At 44.1% G+C, this 20,215-nt stretch overlaps 1 protein-coding gene across 3 annotated transcripts in view; it reads left to right on the top strand.

Moving 5' to 3' along the window:
• Positions 1-20,215, top strand: part of LOC135907201 (phospholipid-transporting ATPase ABCA3-like) — a 314,412-nt gene that overhangs the window by 46,339 nt on the left and 247,858 nt on the right. The window lies entirely within an intron of this gene.

A 20,215-nucleotide genomic window follows, 5' to 3' on the forward strand; every position in this document is an offset into this window, starting at 1 on the left:
GCGCGCAGACGCTTACAAAAATTAGGTACGAGAAGGTGGCGAGAATACTTCGCGTCGTTATGTCCGTTTACTCCAGCTCCCAGAATATGGTCAGTTGTCCGATCTTTTAGTGGTCCAGTTACCCAGAGCCATCCCTTCCGAGCCCTTGCCGTAGCTCGAAGCACTCTGGAAACATCTGTTGCTGACGAATTCTGTCAACTTATATCCAGACCAGGAATTCCGTTTACTTGCCAACAATTTACAAGCTCGATAACACTAGCAGAACAGAAAGTTCGTGCGTGCTTTATGTCACAACCTCCTCAAATTGACTGTGAGTTTGGTCTAAATGAATTGAAATGTGCTTTTTAGTCATGCCGTACAAAGACAACCGCAAGCCCAGATGGTGTCGCGAATATGATGTTAAAGAACCTAGTTCCTGTAGGAAGAATGGCTCTTTTGGAGATATTTAATGACATCTGGATAAGAGAGGCTCTGCCAGACTCATGGAAAGTAGCCCGGGTAATTCCAGTACTAAAACCAGGAAAGACTCCCCTTTGTCTTGACTCCTACCGACCCGTCAGTGTCACAAGCTGTTTTTCCAAACTAATGGAGAAGATGGCAGACCGTCAACTGCAGTGGTGGTGGGAACACACAAATGTGTTTTCCAATTACATAACTGGTTTTCGAAAAAATCGGTGTACAATGGATTCAGCATTAGACATTGCCACATGCGTCGAACATGAACGAAGTTGCGGAAATGTGACAGTAGCAGTATCTTTAGACATTCAAAGAGCATTCGACACTGTAAGTCACGTACACATCCTTGCTGGTATGTTAGAGCTTGGCCTACACGGTCGAGCACGGCGATGGGTATCAAATTTCTTGAAAGACAGAAAAATATTTATGGAAACAATCGAAAGAGCGAGTAATTATCGAGCATCACACAGGGCGTTCTGCAGGGCAGTGTTCTCAGTCAGTTTTTATTCAACTGCGTCATGGCAGCCTTGCCACTAAAACTCCCGTCTGGTCTACAGTATTCGCTGTACCCAGATGACATCTGCATATGGGCCTCTGGATCGCACATACAAGACATTCAAACAACGCTGCAAGAGGGTCTTGATAGTATCGACACCTTTTTAAAAAAAAGAGGCAGGAGTCTTTCGTACGCAAAGACAGCCGTACTTCCTTTCACTAGACGACAGCTGAATAATTTTCAACTTACGCTTAATGGGCAAACTTTGATGTTTGTGAAAGAGCATAAATTTCTTGGAGTTATTCTTGACCGCCAGCTAACATGGGCTTCACACATCCGCGCAATTGAAAAGCAGACCAATGCAGTAATTAACGTACTTCAGCGACTCGCAGGTACAACGTGGGGGTGGGGGGGATCAGTCTCTTGGCTACTACAAGTTCATAACGCACTCATAAAACAAAAAAATTGCTTACTCGGCACCTATTCTCCATGGTTTATTGCAAACTTCTGAGGAATGTCTTCAACGTTTACTGGCAAGAGGGCTGCGAATGTGTCTTGGGTTTGCGCAGGCTACCTCCAGTTCTTAAGTTTTTGCTGAAGCTCGTCACCGTCACCCACCATTTCCAGTAATACGAACGGCTGAAACATGCTGACATATTTATCGCATCTTAACCCAACACGAGAAGCATCTATTAAACTTCACGCTTACCGAAAGAAACAAAAGCAAAATTCACGATGTTGTTCGAGAACATAAAGCATTATTACCAAGATTTGAATTATGCAAAGTGGATGTTTGTTACCCTCCCTTGATGTTAACGTGCCCTAAAATAGAATTATTGGTTGACGGGATTATATCTAAAAGAGACATGTTCATAGTAGCCGCACAACAACTGGCACTCTTCCACACTTACTCCTTATATCCCCAGTACATCAACGTTTATACAGATGGTTCGTGTCATAAAAATTCCTCGACTTCAGCATTCGTCATTCCACATTTAGCACTAGCGCAAACATTTAAATTGTCCCGAGAGACATCTTCCACCGTGGAAGAACTGTTTGCAATCCTGTGTGCTTTGCGTTTCATAACATCAGAAAAACATTCGGAAAAATGGGTTATCTTTAGCGATTCGCAAGCCGCTCTCACATTAATACAGAACAATAAGAAACATTCTTTAAACACTTTGATATTGTATGAGACACTCAAAAAACTTACGAAAGCAAGCGCAATGAACCACGTAATTGCATTCCAGCTCATATCTGGGCACTGCAATATTCCTGGTAATACTGCAGCGGACGCAGCTGCGAATCGGGTGCACAATAACGCGGAGACAACCAATCTTCCTCTATTGCGTAGTGAAGTCCGTCTGCTCCTGAGACAGATTTCTTGTCGCCTCAGGAAAACTACCTGGTTTGATCAGCAAACTAAAAACTCTGAGGTATACTTTATAGACTCATGTGTAAACTTATCAATGCCGGAAAATCTAAGAGACAACAGAAAATTTAAAACATTGGTACACCACCTGCGTCTTGGCACTGCATTCACAAAACGCTTCTTGTGCAGGATAAAACGTGTCTCTAGTCCACAGTGGTTTTGTGGCCACCCAGATGAAGATGTGCATCATCTTCTCCTCGAGTGCACAAAATACGATCCACAAAGAAGGGTACTGCAAGCAAATTTGTTGATATTAGACAGAAGACCATTCACTCTAAAAAACATACTTGGCCTATGGCCAACTGCCGGCCTTAAAAAAAGAGCGCTTCTTGCTCTAAAAAAGTTTTTAGAGGACACCAACATTTTGTGAAAATATTAGGTATCAGATGATCCGAATACGCTAAATGACTAACACAGACGTTGTTAGTGCTTCATAATTGGTTTATGTGGTGATCGCAACTTTTACGCAATATGTATAATTCTGTTCTGTACTTGCAGTGCATTACATGTGTTGTGTGTTTTGGCTGTTCAAAATATCTGACTTTATATATGCGTACGTGGACTGAACTAATGCACAGAACATTGCGACTCATGTACCGTTGCACTGTGTATTTTTTATTGATCCGGTGTTCTACTGAGTGCCATATTTCGTGTCGCTATTCTCCCTTTTCACGCAAATCTGTTTTCTTTGCCAAATGACAAGGAGTAGCCGGTGCCACCATAAAGGCGCCAACCTCTCCTAATATTCATTTCAATAAAAAAAAGCGAGATATAAGAAGGGAGAAGAAGCATGTGCTTGCTGCGGTAAAGCTAGGGAAACTGTGGAGCATGTTTTATTAGAATGTGAAGACATCTGCCCAGCGGTCGATTTAGGCACCACTGGCCTCCTTGAAGCCTTTGGCTTCAGCGAGAGCAGCGGAAAAGTAATCATGTCCGCAATAGGGATTTGTAAGGGGCGGTTACAGGACTGGTGCAAGAAAAGTAGGGAAACGACAAAATGCGGAGGCCTACAAAAGCAAAGTTTGCAACAGGGGATAAGAAAATTTGGTTGTGGGAGTTATAGGATTTTTTTCGTTTTTCTTGTTTAACCTACACTGTAAACAGAAAAACACCCAGATGGGCGTTTTTTGCTTGTCCTCTAGCGCATTCCCTTTTGTACTTCTTTTTCCTCCCATTGAATGGGCGTACGATAAAACTCCCATGCCATGGGCATTAATTGGGCACAAAACGGGGGTACCGTAATACGCCCACTTCACCCCCTTCACCCCCATTTGACGGGGAGGTACAATGGGAGTTTTGTGAAGGAATTAAAGGCATTTTAGTTTAGGTGCGGCAAGCACGTAGCGAAATGCTTGGTGGCGCGGGTCACGCGCTTACGCAGCACCAGACGGAACGCCGCAGGCCAAAATGTCGAACGCCGGCGATCAAGGCTCAAGGGAACTCGTCCGTCCGTGAGCTGCCACCCGAGCAGGCGTCGCACCTGCTCGGAGCGAACGCCGGCGTCCGACACTGTGGCCTCCGGTATTCCGTCTGCTGCTGCATAGGCGCGGCGCACCGCCACGAAGCATTTCGCCGCGGGCTCGCCACACGTGGTCCAATCGACGGCACACGGCCACCGCTGAATCGACCAAGTCACGCGCACACGTGGTCCAATGGTGAATGAACCCGTCACGGCCCGTCTTCATTTTTTCCTTTCGCTGATCACAGAGCCCCTCGTTGCAAAGCTTTTATACAATCGTCCTATCGAAAATACTAGTTACCGGAAGTGCCTCCGAGGCCAGCAAACGCCTTCGAGAGCAGTTGCTACTTGCTGAAAGGAAAAATGCACGAGACACACATTGACAGCAAAGAAAGTTTATTAAACACAAAATGTAAGAAATATATGTTCACTTTCGGGCCCAAAAGAAAGCAAATTTCTGCCCCAGTAAAATAATTGTCTTGATTTTAAAAAAGAATACTGTAAATTGTAAGCATGCATGCCAGTTACTAGTATTCAACATGTCCTAACACAATGAAATTAGCAAATGATAGAAATGCTATGAAATCTTATCTCGTTTCATACTGAACTGTAACTACATAGCCATGTGTTTGAACTGTTACTTTGCACTGACACTCCACACTTTTGCACAGACTATATATTGAGCTTGCTTGACTAACAGTAAAACTCCACTTGGGCCTAGTTGGTACATAATTCTGAACTTAAACTTACAGCGCAAACACCTAAGACGGACCACAAAAGGCAGATATGGCACACACTGGCGCTAATTGACAACTTCTTTATTTCTTTGTCATCGATGCATATATAAACCCTAGGCCGCACAACCGCACAGACTACATTACAGAGATCTACCAAATTACCGCATAAGCAAACGTAGGAAGTCAAATGCAGATGGGTGCAGGGACAAAGATATGTCACTGATGCAATTATCGCCTTGCCTTTTTATGTGGTAGGCCTCTAAGGCAAGCTGCGCATGCTCATTCTTGCTTTTGCCAAGAATCGACGTCCTATCAAGTCGTGTCTCACAACTGTTGTAAGGGTTTGCATGCGCAACAAGGTGCACTCCTCTACCTACATTCTTGTTTACTTTTTTGCGCATGTTCCCTGCGTGGTCCCTTAAATACATAAGGTCATCTATCAACTCAAGGGAGTAGCTTGCAGGCATAGTGTTCCTTTGGCTTTTTCTTCGCCGAACAAGCTTTTAAAGCTATGCTCACGCACCTGCGGAGAGAGCAGAGGAGGAGGCCAAATTCGGCATAGTGCTTCATACGTGTCGCGCGCTGTCGGCGTGGTTTACACCATTCCACTCTCATGTGGTAAGATATAGCTTGGCTAGATAGGGCATTGTGTCAATGAGCTACTCAGGGAACATGCGCAAAAAGTAAACAAAAATGTAGATAGAGCAGCGCACCTTGGTGCGCATATAAACTCTTGCAACAATTGTGAGGCACAACTTGACGGGACGTCGATTCTAGGCAAAAGCAAGAATGAGCATGCGCGGCTTACCATAGAGGCCTACCACATAAAAAGGCAAGGCGATAATTGCATCAGTGAGATATCTTTGTCCCTGCACCCATCTGAATTTGACTTCCTACGTTTGCTTATGTGATAATTTGGCAGATCTCTGTAATGTAATCTGAGTGCCTGCATGGTTGTGTGGTCTAGGGTTTATATTGCATCGACGACGAAGAAATAAAGAAGTTGTTAGCCTCGATGTGTCGTGTGTTCCTTTTGTGGTCCGTCTTAGGTGTTTGTGCTGTAAGTTTAAGTTGCTTGACTAAGCCATTCTAAATTAACAGTGGCTTGTATAATGAGGCTGATCAGTGGTATTTTGCATGGACTAGCACACAAATATGATAAATGTCAAAGTACTAAATTAAAAAATTGGGACTCAACACACAAACAAGCTACATAATTTAGTGTAGTTATTGGGCTGTATTTCCGAGCAGGCTATTAAAAATAAACCGTATTTTACAAACCACAACCCACCTGCTGATTATGAGACATGCCGTAGCGAGTAACCCCGGATTAATTTGGACAACCTGGGCTTCTTTAACATGCACCTAAATCTAAGTACACGGGTGCTTTTGCATTTCACTCCCACTGAAATGCAGTTTTGTTTACGACTAGATTTGCGAAAGTTCTGAACAGGATTCCCCCTATATTTTTACAGTGGGCACTCTTTAAATGGAGCCTCAAGGGGCCAGGGAAATTGGTTCCATTTACCAGGCATTCTATTTAGTGCGAGACATTGCAGAGAGCCAACCAACCATCAGGATGGTGTCCTGTTTAGGCGGCAGTTTCGCTTAAGCGATTTTCGTTTATGAAGGTTCCACTGCAGTTCTTAATAGTGGATGAGTTGTGTTCTGCATGGACACTTTAGCATGGCTACCATGTTTAGTTGAATATTGTGCAAGCAGCAACATTTCACTGTACCCAGTGCAATATATAAAGCCAGCAATGTAACATGCTGCAAATGCAGCCACGAACAAGTAACTCCCCTATCATACCCAATAACAGCATCTTTAGACGAGATTAGTACTGGTTTCTCATGTTTAAGTGCCTTGTTTTCATAAATCAAATCCTCCTGATCACATTGGTTTCCAATCGTGTCATTCCCCGCGCTGAGGTCATTTGAGATTTCATTTAATTGCACTTCAGATAGCATATTGGTCTTATTTAAAAAGCACATGGCATCACAGTCACCACCTAGATATAGAATTCGAGCTGCAACGCAGTAGCAGACATTCTGAGGTAGATGCCTAACTATTCTTTTGAATTGGGATGCATACTTAAAACACTGCTATGAAATTGCAGACAGGGCTGGTAGTGTAGCAACCAGGACAGATTTAACGGACATACAGGAGCAAAATTGTGTCAGCTTTGAACAAATATTCTCTCTGAGGAACCATGCTGTCCAGTTATAAAATGGGGATCGAAATAAAGTAGTTGGATAGCAAACCTGCATTTCATTAAGTAAATAAAATACTGTTCATGCTACCTTCCAGGGTGCACACTACATTCTCTTTCTTTGAATGTGAATTTGTTACCTTGCCATGGGTTGCCAAATGTATGGGTGTATCGTTGGTCGAGGGTGGATATAGGTCTCAGGCTAGAGGAAATATTTCGACAAGGAGACTTGCCAGGTTGAACAACGAATGTCTCAGGCTGGAGCCATTCGGTTCCCTTGCAATGATGTTGGCTCCAGCTTGAGACTTTTTTTGTTGGACAACTGTTGACAATTAATGTCGCCATCTTTTCATTTACCCTCGTCTTATTCAACCCATTGCTCCACGCAGGAGCTGCACTTTCTTTAAGAATAAAAATATTAATGAGCTCAAAGGCTTTGTGCATGGCTGCGTCCCCAAGTGCAAAAATTCGTTTTCAATGAATGACAGAGTTAATACCTTTCTTGAGAATTCAATAAGAAGAACCAAAGTTAAGCTAACAGACTGGTTATGACGACAAGTAAACATGAATTGATGTGGAGTGCCATTTCTTCATTTCACACCAGGCTTGGGGCCAGCCGGACTTCTTCCTAAAATTGAGAAAATTTTTCTAATTAATTACATATTAAGAGTATTCTCTTCATAACCTAAAAATTTAAAAAAATTGTTATTTGGTTATTCATATTTAGTTGGGAACAGCGCGACGAACACTGACGAAGTAAGGGCGTATACAGTAATGACACATAGTGCTGGCTGACTACAGATTTAATATTAGAACAGACAAACAGTTAAGTACTTTGGAATGCTTCCTAAAAGCCATAAAAAACCAAAGCAGGAAGCAGTTGTACGAAATAATGTATGTGCATGAAAAATGCACTTGATCATCGGTTTGCAGATATGTGTGCCATTTACTTGTCAGTTAACAAAACGTGTTACACTGAAACATTTCTCCTACAATTTGGCAATTCTGTGGGCACTGATTATTGCTTGGGTCAGTTGGCTGCTGTTGTCACTGCTATTAGTGTATGGTGAAGTGTAATGTAGATGGGGAAGTGCTACTGACAACTACGAACATTGGCAAATTTTGCTGCACCAGGATAATGCACGCATTGTCCTGCTGCAGCAAAACTTTCCAGTAAACTTTCACAGTTCTCTGTAGTACGTTCCCATCTGTCTCGCCTCGCACTGTTCCATCTATAGCGCTTCACCATACTATAATATGCGCCACCAACTGACACAAAATTCTACCCTTTTGAAGTTCCTACTGCTACTTCGCACTCGTCACATTCAGGCTGCCAGCCGTACTAAGCCCAATGTAGTATAACGGCATGGACTGGCAGCTCCTGTCATGGATTTACTCTGGTGTAATGGGACCACAGAAGCAAACGAAGACAAAGACATGCAGGACACAAGTGCTTAACCTCAACTCTGGCTTTAATAAGAAAACAGACATATACAACATGTAGTGACACGAAGTGACGTTATTAATTCAAAAACAAATTCTTCATGCAATTTAATTGAGAATGACTGATGCATTTGTCCTTTTCACGCTAATCTGCCAAAGCTTAATTATCTTATGTACATTTGCTCATAATTTCTGGCAACGAGTTTCGAAGAACACTGAAACGAACCACTCTATTTTGCAGTGCATCACAATGTGCGGATGAGAGTTGTTGCACACAAACTTCATTAGCCTCAATCTCAAATTATTACAATGCGTGTCTATGCAATGCAAGCATGACTGGATAGCAATGGCTGACTGTACATAACCTCCGTTGCACAGTGCAACGCCTGCAAATTGTGCTGCACGCAACAAACTAATTAGTTTGTTTTCCTGGCTTCAGTCTTTTTTTCTCATCAGAGCAAATCTCTCTTCACATGTTTCATACAAAAAAAAAAATGTTTGCCCGTAGGGACCAGCTACACAATTACTCACGAAAATAAAATCCCAAATGCATACGAAACAACTGCAACCACTTCTTTACTTCATCATCTCATTCATTATATTCCCTAGTCATGCCTGATTTAGTTGCGCAAATCCTTTTTCTCAGGCCCTTGTAAGGAGAGTTTTCTGCTGCAACAAAAGGCAGAAGCCAAAAAAGGAAGAGGTTGGTTGTGGCTTGAAGCACAATACGCATCTAGTGAGCTAGGCTGCAAGCGTTGCGTAGTCTGCTGCCATCACAAGGCCGTGCCTACATTGGACAGATGGGATGCTCTATTAATGCGAAATCAGGGAGATTGAGGCAGTATGAGTCATCTGTGTGAAACAACCCTCCCTCACACAATGATAAATGCTGCAAAGAATGTGACCGCGGTCCTGTGTTCCACAAAACTTGCGTTGTAGCGAGATATTATGACCTGACAACATGCAACGTAATTGTGGTTTGCAACATTTAAAAAGAATGATAAATGTATCAGTGATCCATTAGTTGCACTGCATAAAGAATTTCTTTTAACAGATTTCATCACATAATGTCTCCACCTGTTATTAAATATTGCGTTTCCTTATTTTAAAGCTTGAAGTGAGATCCGGTGCTTGTGTCATGCGTACATATCTTTCTTCGTTTACTTTTTGTGGTGCCAACACACCAGAATTTGTATAACCAAATGGCCACACTGCTTTTGTCACGTTATAGTGGTGCTTGCAAAGCCTCGCAAACAGCAGCCTATTTGGTCAAAACGTGCTTTTGTACATATGCTTTTCCAAAAAGAAACGCTGCGAAAAGGTAACAGAATCAACAGCAGTAGGTTAAATCCACTGCAATGCTTTACTTTTCTGCCTTTATTATTCGTTGCACCTAAGTGGATAAGCCAGAGTGTGAATGTTACAGAAATGCAGCAAATAAGTTGTTGAAATTATGCAAAAATGTTAACGCAACTAAGCATAGATTTATGTGCAATAATAGACACCACTCAGTTTCTTTCCTTCTGACACAAACGCAGTATATCTTATTTTTTTGGCATGAAGAAAAGCATATGTAGACCAGGCAATATTTGAATGAGAGCCTTCACGATTAAGCACCACTATGTGACCATTAGGGTACATACACTGTAAATAATACAGATGATGTCCCTAATATCACAAGTGCAACATGTCAGCGAAAGCAGCAACCATTAACCCCGAAACTAATCAAATCCCACAAAAAAGTGGCTGTGGCTTAGCTAAGGTTAAGGCCAGGTTGCGAAGCATACTAGCCTTTATTTTAGTTGTTGAACCACTGTTTAGCCTGGTGAACTGCTGTTGCTTGGCTAAATTTGGTTCGGCTAGACGAAGAAACAACTCATGCAGGCGAGCGCACGAGCCGAGACCCGGCTATGTAGCTACGCGGCCGCAAGCGAGCGCACGAGTTGAGCCTCCGCTTTTGCAGCTGTTATGACGTCATATGGTAGCTACGCGGCCGCGCGCGCCGCAGCAAGGAAGAGCATGGTTGTGCGGCTAGTATGCTTCGCATAATAAAAAAGAGATGTGTCAGTGCAGCACCTATATTCTGAAGTTACAGGAAAGTGGCATGCTTGTTAACAAACCTACAACCACGGCACATTTGTATGTGGCCAACCCCTGCCTCTTTATGTGCTTTCGTGCCTTTGACAAGGTGTTACTAGATATTTATTTGCTTGTCTGTTGCAAAAACACATCAATTATCAGGTCCGTGCACAGTGCACCATGCCATTTATCTATGTGGACTCACTTTGTGTCCTTAGCACTGCTCTCACCTGTTCAGAACTAACAATCGCAAAAAGACTTGTTCTACTTAAATCTACATGTCTGAACATGTGGGTTCTGCAGTTGAAATAAGGTAATTATAAGTAAAACGAATGACATGTTCTGATTAACTTTGTTTTCATAATCTAATTGTTTATTTGGACACATAACCAGTCAGATCATTCGCACTAACACAAGAAAACAAATTCAACACACTGGTTTATACTGGTCGGTGCTCTTTTGACTTTAGTACACACTGAACAAATGACAGGCAGTGAGAAATACCAACAACCACTAACTTCCAGACGGCATTATTAGTCACATGTGCACATGATATAGCTACAAAAACCCAAACGAAAGTAAACAAAGAAAAAACTACATTTTAACAGAAAAAGAACAAGACAAAACAAATTTCTTCTGGTAGCTAAGTCACAATCAAGGTGCAAATGCCAGCTATAGTTCGGCAAGCACACATTTAGTTATTTTGCTCAGTCGCTCAATATCACAATTTCTTGTTTGACAGCAACACTGACGGGACATCTGTGCATATCTTTATTGCACATGCCATTTTTGCTCGCCCCAAAATCCTTTCGTGGTTATTCATTTAATACCTGCTTCACCTGTACTGGCGTTGCAGGGGGATATACATTCTGTGTAATGTAACTTACAGTCAAATCAAACAAACAAAGCAGGGAGGGAATTATCTTTGAAAACTATGCAATCATTTGCAGGCGGAAAAACCTTGCAGTCCCTTTGGTCCAAGGAAAAAACAATGTGAGGCATCACCGCTAAGGAAATTAATAAACCTGTTTAGTGTAATCTCTTCCTTGTGAGGTATGATGATAGCCTGATATGAATTTCCCTATCTCTACATGTTTGGAACAGTATATGCTGTGAAATAACTTTAACTGAAGAAATTTCCTAGTCTTTTCAATTCTGCCATTGCAGCTTACCCTTACTCTCAGTAATACAAAGCCATTTAGTACGATTTCAAATTTTGAATTTGAGAGTCAGCGAATAAAGATATGGTTTTACGGTGTGTCACCGATACCTTCACATAGGTAGTATGAAGCAAACCCAGCCTTGCTTTTTCATCCACTCTGTCCTCTTTGATACTGTCACACGCAGTGGGACACTATCGTGAAAAGTGCTGGCAGTGGAGGCGAATGCTATGTCTGTCTCATTTCAATGCATCTCTGAAACTACAGATTATTCAACCCTCAGTACTAAACACGTGGGAAGACTGTGCACATAATACCACGCCATATCAGCACATCTAGTCTTTCCACACGCAGCAGATCACCTCTAGAACAGGGTGTGCAGGCTGCAGATGTGCTCAGCTGCGCTAGAAATGAAGACACACATGGACTGGGCCCCTCTGAGGGCCCCCTTAAAAGCTCAGTTTGTCATATTTTGTTTCTGCAATAGGCTAGTGCAAAGAGTGAATTTGCTTCATTCCTGAATAAAGGGAAAATCAGACATCCACCCGTTCGTAGCAATTGCTACAAAGGAAACCCATACGGATTCCTCGAAAGAAAGGCCTCATAGTTGAAGAAAAATTCGTCCTGGTCCGGGACTCCAACCCGGGACCACCGCCTTTCCGAAGCAGCCGCTCTACCATCTGAGCTAACCAGGCGGCTAGCAGATGGCAGGGCGAAGTCGAATTTGTCGACAACACAAAGCAAAGGCAAGAGTTTGACGTAGTAGTTCTGCGGAAACCCGCAAGGTGGAGAGAAGTAATGAATAAAGGGAAAAATCAGACATCCACCCGTTCGTAGCAATTGCTACAAAGGAAACCCATACGGATTCCTCGAAAGAAAGGCCTCATAGTTGAAGAAAAATTTGTCCTGGTCCGGGACTCAAACCCGGGACCACCGTTTTTCCGGGGCAGCCGCTCTACCATCTGAGCTAACCAGGCGGCTAGCAGATGGCAGGGCGAAGTCGAATTTGTCAACGACACAAAGCAAAGGCAAGAGTTTGACGTAGTAGTTCTGCGGAAACCCGCAAGGTGGAGAGACGTAATGAATAAAGGGAAAATCCTGGTTAGCTCAGATCATAGACCAGCTGCCCCGGAAAGGCAGTGGTCCCGGGTTCAAGTCCGGGACCAGGACGAATTTTTCTTCAACTATGAGGCCTTTCTTTCGAGGAATCCGTATGGGTTTCCTTTGTAGCAATTGCTACGAACGGGTGGATGTCTGATTTTCCCTGTGCTTCAAATGTGCTTCATCCAAAGTATGTTATCGCGACCATGCTGCTCTGTCGCACCTAGGCTCCCTGCGCTTGAGCGGAAGTTGTATTTTCTTCTATACGTTTGTTCAGGCTGTCATTAAACAGTTGGTAGTTTGGCACTTCACTGTCTTCCTTTCTTCTATCCCTTTTCAAGAAACGTATTTTGCGCCACAATGTATACCTAGGAAATCTAAGCACCAACTTGCCCAAGAAGAAGTCCTTTTGGAACATCTACACAGGGTGTTTTGACTAATGTCATACCAAGTGAGCACACTACAAACCTTGCGTGCATCATTTTCATGACTCTTTCGATGACCATATTTCGTTTTCAGTGACTTTATCAACTAAGTATCTAGCGGCAGCTTGAACATAGGCATTCATAAGAACTCGCACCAGGCTTGGTCGAATACGTCCAGCACTGCATCACTGAGTAGTAAACCATGCTGTAAGAGTTGGCAACTAAATTGCCACCTTGAGATTGAAACTTTTCAACCTTACAATCAAGGCTTCAATTGCCCAGCCAGCGAGCTGCAGCAAAGGTGTGAACTATAGTCATCTGATGTCACATTCTATGTCAGCGATAGCAGCTGATCTCTCTAGTGGTGGCCCTCAAGGCCAACAGGCATCCCTTTCTGTGCACGTGCTTGTGTAGGACTACGCAGATGGTGCCAGTTTGTTCTCCAGCCTTAACACTATGTTCACGCTGTATCGGGAACACATTTTCTTACTCAGTGCAATAGCCCTTGAACCTACATAATTGCCACCAACCTTTCCTTTGCCATGTCATTTGCTTCTGCCTTGATGTCATGGAGCAACTTCAGCTAGCTGAAGCATTGATGTTGTTTGAGTACCCACACAGCCTTGCAGTTTTCCAACCTGAACGTTGCTTCATTAAAAGCTGACATGATTTGGTCTCAGCAGACAGATCAGAGTTAAAAAAGAACACTCATAAACTTCTTTCCAAGTCATTCTAACCTCGTCAATAATCCCGGGCCTTTTGATGTGTTATTCAGCATTGTCCAAAGCAAGTTGGCTCTTAAGAATCAAAATAACAACTTTGTGAGGGTAGTTACTGGGCTACCTGTCTCTTCAGCGAGCCTGAAATGTCTCCCAGCCATCAAAGCAAGAGCGAAAAAAAAACGACAATGAAAAGTGTGGCAGACAAAATGTTCATGTAAATGCATATGTTTATGGACAGTTACACTAACTGAAAAAGATAGTGGCTTCCCAGTACAGTCTTGATGTACGTAGTTGTTTCGGTCACAAACAAACAGCCAGTTGCCCAGTCCTGCACAAGCACACTGTAAAGATGCTTATGGATTAAAATTTGTTGTGTGTGCATGTGGTGCAGTGTACCACATTTCATTTTCCTGAGGCTGCAGTACACTGGGAAGACTGGTTGCTACTTGAATAGGAAGCCCTTACAGTATTGCAGCCCTTTGTTCAGATCTTGCTGCAGCTTGTATCAAATGCGAATGCAAACTGTTTTGCAGGACACGTCAGTTCAGTTCAAGCAATTAGACCGAGTAACCCAAGAAATACTTCAAGCCTCCAAAACGTTTTAATACAGTCCCTAGTTTAGTACAGGTTTTTGCCTGATGTTTTGTGGCTTCTACGATATAATGCTGTGTATAAGGCTTGCTAGGAACTAGTGGTTTGATGTGCACACTCTCTTGTGTTGCTATAATTACAACTTGTAACAAAGATTTTCCTTCCTCACAAACGTTTGGACACAGTGCCTGTGAGCTCATCTTTTAACCTGTTTTTCATTCGATCTGTGCATTTACATCGAACGTAAACTACAAAATATCAGTACTGAGAATCACAAAAGAACACACCTGCATAACGATTCTGCCGAGATCATTGGAGTGGTCAGTCACAGGATGCAACACCGGTAGAAAGGCACCCTGAGGTAAAGCAAAATAACAATCGTTGTAAGATGCGGATCAAAAATTTCATTCTGCGAGGCTTTTGGCATGTATACTAATTACTACATTTGTATGTAAAATAGTTTTGCATAATAGCTGAGCAAGGTTAACGTCTCGCCCTGTGACTGTCAGCCAATGCTACTCATGGCAATGGTGACAAATATGGCACATCCTTTCAAATGGAACTTTTGTGCATTACATGAATTGAACTTAGCAAACATGAGAAGGACCTAAAATGAAGGTCAGAGAAGCAAAGCAAATTTTTAACCATTCCTCTCTATGTTGCTATGAATGTGAAGGTGCCAGCAAATGATGTATTTGAACTGTGTTTTTAATGGTGCAATACTAGAGAGCACATTTTTGCAATAATAATGTGACAGAGAAGAATGACAGAAACTAACTAAATGAATATTTTTCTAAACTTGCACGAGGGTTTCGTCATTATGCTGATGCACACACCTGCATATCTCTACTGTGAATTCTTGTTTCGGTTTCCTATTTTATTTTCACATAGTAATTTACATCATACACTTGTCCTGAAATACATCACGTTAGGCTCCTTCAGTATTTTTTTTTATTACTGGAACAAACATGCCTATACAGGGCACACACTCAAATACATGCAAAGCTGCCACGGGACTGGCCATTTGAGGTCGACATGTTTGTACAGCGCAAAAGACGAGGACTGAAGGAAGAACACAACACAGGTGCTGTCACACACACACTCAAGGCACTCTGCAGGATTCTCAGGCTTCTTTCATGCTCTTACAAACACGTTATGTAGCACATATTGATCCACAGAAAGCTGTACTGGAAAATGTTCACGTTGCACTACAATTATATAATTGAGACTTTTTATCTAATTATAATATCTGAGTTGATTATTTGATTATGAATAATTAGGTAATTAGGCAAAATGCAGAAAATAAGTATTTCCAAGAGACAGGACACAACATTACCTAGGTTCTGTGCAGCTAGGTGGCACATGCATATTTTTTTAAGTTTGCTAAAGTTACGTGGGATAACCTGCATACGTCCCATGGCACATGTGTCACACCAATCACTCTAAGTGATGCCGCTAAACTAGCCATTGCACTTAAAACATATAGGGTAATAAAAGTAAACTCTAGGTAAGAGCATACCAAGACCTCTATTGCTGAAAAGAGAAACTGATGGGATGCGACTGATCTCCGGTTATGAAGCTGCTTCATCCTCACAGCTGGCAACGAAACGGCCGCAACCACAGTCCTGAAATAAAAGAGAAAAAGTTGACACTACAATGATCACATGGAACACGAAAAAGCTGGTCGCCAGTTTATCTTGGAGAGCATCTGCTGCTACATTAGGTTTTGTATATATGTCAGCTTATTGTTAAACTAAGCTTGCCAAAATTTTATACCTTAATGGCTTTGCTCTTTACAAACTAAAACCTTTGCCTAAATCATACACTTATGCACAACTTAAGCTATGAGATGTTTACTGATCCCTTACAATAAATGGCTTCTAAGACAAATTATTTCACACAAAAGTATGCATAACTTAAGAGTGTTACTGACATTGAATACCAAGGTATTACCTTTTTATAATAGACGATGGCAGACTTCAAGCACATTTTTCTCACAGATACAGGTTGATTGGTCTGCCTTTCTTTTTTCACCAGCAGTAGAAATTTTGTTATTAATATTCGTGCAATATAGGATGATGCTATGATGTGTGATATGATCCCGAGTTGAAAAGCGCCACTTTTTTGTGTGAATTTGGCACCTAGAATTCAAAACTCAATATCTGTACCCAATACGCAACGGCAAAGCAGCAAAGTAATTAAACATTAAACAAATCCAGGTATCCAGTGCACAGCGCCAGCTGTTGAATAACAACATTGCACAAGCATCGACTGTATAGATGTAGCGTAGTATGTGCACGGCAGGCGTAGTGACGGCCTCCAGCAAAGAACACAGCCATGGAGCGACGCGCCCGTATGAGCCCTCGCCGGTAATTCTATCGCGTAAATTGATATATCCCGTCACGGCACAGGCATCGTTTTCTGGCCGCCGAGGTGCCGGCGCCACTGGTACTCACCTGCTCCGGCCGCCGAGGTTCAAGTGACGGCGTATCCAGTAATCTGAATCAAAGAAGGACACTGTTACCGCCAAGCAGTAAGCTAACTATAAACTATAAAGCGTTTCTTATACTCTGACCGGCAGTTCATGCGGCGTTGACCCGTAGTGCCGTTGGAAGCTCACCACACGCTTTTAATACCACAAACGCGCCGCAGACATTTCACGCCCGTAGATCAAAGTCGACGGGCGCAGGCTCTACATGCTACACGCCGCAGTCGCACACTCCCTGCACAATCAGCGGCGTGGGCGCGAAGAGACACAGACGATAGCACGGAGCGTACTGGCAAATCTGCACAATGCGCGCTTAGTGAGTGACCTACTGCACACAATCACACGAGCTAGGGGACTGGCGCCGCGTACGCGCCAGCTAGCAGATACCGCGCACAAAGAAGCGCCGCCGGTTCTCGCTCAAATGATCGCTGTACAAACACACACGCGCACCGCAGTAAACCCTTAACGAGCCGCCACATTTTCAGGCCGCGGTTAAGCGGCGAAGCTTAGCTCACCTCGCACTGCACATAACTATTATGGTAGTGGCTTGCGCTTCGGGGAACATGTCGAATGCTCACATCCACCCTATTAAAGACGCGGCACAGTCCCTCATCATGTAAAATTCTAATGTTTAAGTACACCCGCTTGACCCTAAACACTCAAGTCACCTCGATTACGACAAAGCTCGAAGAAACACAGTGATCGCGCAAAATGGTTCTAGACGGCCAACCACTATGGGCCAACTATCGCGCCATGTTGTACTGAGACCTTCAATAAGTCATATCTGCGCGTCTCCTCACTTAGAACATATGCACACTCATAGAACGTGTAATAATCGTTCAAAGTCACTTACCGTGGAGTCTTGAGGGTTCAAAGCAGTGTGAAACATCAACCATGGTAGAAGAATGTGCAGCCGCTGACAAATGGCTGCTCGATCACAGCTTTTGACGCGCGCGCGAGCGCTCCGAAGGCTTGTGTTCCTCCGCGCGTAGTTCCAACTTTCGGCGTCCTCTGCAGCACCAAGGCGCGGCCACTCCGAACAGAAAAACAGCGCCGACACACATTGCGCGGGATATTTCGAATCTGACTGCAGAAATAATCCTACTGAAATTGTCGCTGCGGCTGCCTGCCTTGTTGGTCACGGCTGAGTTATTCTTTTCTCTATTTGGCTCGTCTCAGATATGGGTGTATTTCAACACTCCCACTTTCCCGTACGCCACCGTTATTCCTTGAAAACCCCCATTTTACAACCGCAATGGCCCTTCAAATGGGGCCGGGGGTATAATAATGGTTCTAGCTTATTTTACTTCTTCTCGTGGTAGTAGTCATTTTAGGCTAGAGGGGCAAAATGGCATATCAACTGTTAAAACGCCCATATGGGCTCATTTGTGTTTACAGTGTAGGTAGGACATTAGGCAGTATAATAGCAAGAGCTTGATGGCGCACCGCACCACCCCGTTCCACAGGGTACGCTCGTAACATCCATCCATCCATCCATCCATCCATCCATCCATCCATCCATCCATCCATCCATCCATCCAGCCATCCGTCCGTCCGTCCGTCCGTCCGTCCGTCCGTCCGTCCATCCATCTATCCGTCCGTCCGTCCGTCCGTCCGTCCGTCCGTCCGTCCGTCCATCCATCCATCCATCCATCCACCCACCCGTCCGTCCGTCCGTCCGTCCGTCCGTCCGTCCGTCCGTCCATCCATCCATCCATCCATCCATCCATCCATCCATCCATCCATCCATCCGTCAATTACTCGAAACCTGTGCGGAACCCGACGCTTCGGGTAGTGGAGGGGACTGCCCACAGAAGTCGGTCCAACGCAGCACATACAGAATCTCATAAAGACTTTGCACCATCCTCGAAAAAGGCTGAATTAGCTGTGAAAGTTAAGCACCGGGTGCTCTCATTTTCCAGACAACAGCTTCAAATAGGGGTGCATTTTTTCCTGGCGTCACACGCACGCGTGTTTATTGGTTCGGAAAGTTCGTCCTGACGGACCCTCGGCCATTGAATGAACTCAAGTGGAAGCGGTGCAAATGGGCACCTCGTGTCACGCCGGCACTACTTCGGCAGTTCAGGGTAGGCAACTTGAGCGGCAGGCTCCTTGTAGTTGCTTTCCTTCAGCATAACAAGCAGCTTTAATGATGGGACGCTGTGACTGCCTGTTCCCCTTAAAATAGCTGAACACTCACATGCGGCAGGCTTCACAATTCCGAAGGCATCTAGCATAATATAGACACTATAAGGTTTTAACGTATTTTTCAGGCTGCAGTAGCATGTGCAGCCAGATGATATGGTTCAGTGTTAGATATGGTTCACCGCTGTTTACTGCGCACATGGTCCGACGTGTGTGAAGTTTATAGCCACATGGGTGGAAAGGCCCGCAAAAGTGGCTGATGAAGGCAATGCCTACGAAAGCGACTTGTCCACATTGACACAACGTGGGACACCAAGTGTGAGCCACACATTAGCGGCCCCCGAAAGAAAAGAATCGTGCAGGTTGGAAAGGATTTAACGCTAAAATGCCGGGTAATCCATGTCGCTGTGTTGGCTGCGGCAGCAGATGCCTGCATCACCCGATAGCATCGCAATGCAAGTTGCTCATCTTTAACGGCGACTGCCGCTGCAAAGAGGTGGGACACCGTCTAATCTACTTGCGACGCTGGTTGGCGCTCGTTACCAGACCGCCATGTGCGACGACGATGGTGAGCCGTTTACGAGCTCGCTTCAATGATTCCAGCGTATCTCGACATGCAAATTTTATTTCTGCTATTGCACGAGGATGTACACAGCTCGTATTCTGCAAATAAAGTTGCACGTTCTGTTCCCTCACTTGTGGCTTGTTTGTATGGGCGTCAGTAGAGGCTATTTGGTTTCCTGGTAATTAGAACGCACCAGTAGTGCGGCAGCCAAGGCATTGAGGCATGCCGCATAGCCGGCAGGGCAAGCATAGCCAAAAGCGGTCAAAAGCGGTCCTATTGAATTTTGTTAAAAAAAAAAAGACTTCCTCTTCCGCGTTAAGCAGCGCCATCTGGCGGCATACCTAAGGAAGTTCCATGCGCTGCCGCTGCTTATTTTCGAACCACTGCGGAAGGTACAGTTTTCCTTAAAGTCGGTTCTTTATTCTACGGGCACGCTTTGAAGAATGCCGCCTCCTCCTCGCGCGCTCTGGTCGAGGCTGACGCGACGTCCCTATTGGCCTAATAGCATCACGTGGGTCCTCGTGCCTTGCATCAGCGCCACGTTTGCTCGAGAAGCGTCTACGGAGTGGCGAGCAGAACATGTTGGCGCCGTTTCTACGCTCGAGCAGGTAAGGCGGCGCCATGGTCGAGGAGGGAGCGTGAAAGAGAAGAGAAACGAGGATGAGTGAAGGCGAAGGAGGAGAGTGTGGCTACTTTACGAAGTT

The sequence above is a fragment of the Dermacentor albipictus genome, chromosome 9, assembly GCF_038994185.2.
Source record: "Dermacentor albipictus isolate Rhodes 1998 colony chromosome 9, USDA_Dalb.pri_finalv2, whole genome shotgun sequence".
Lineage (NCBI taxonomy): Eukaryota > Metazoa > Arthropoda > Arachnida > Ixodida > Ixodidae > Dermacentor > Dermacentor albipictus.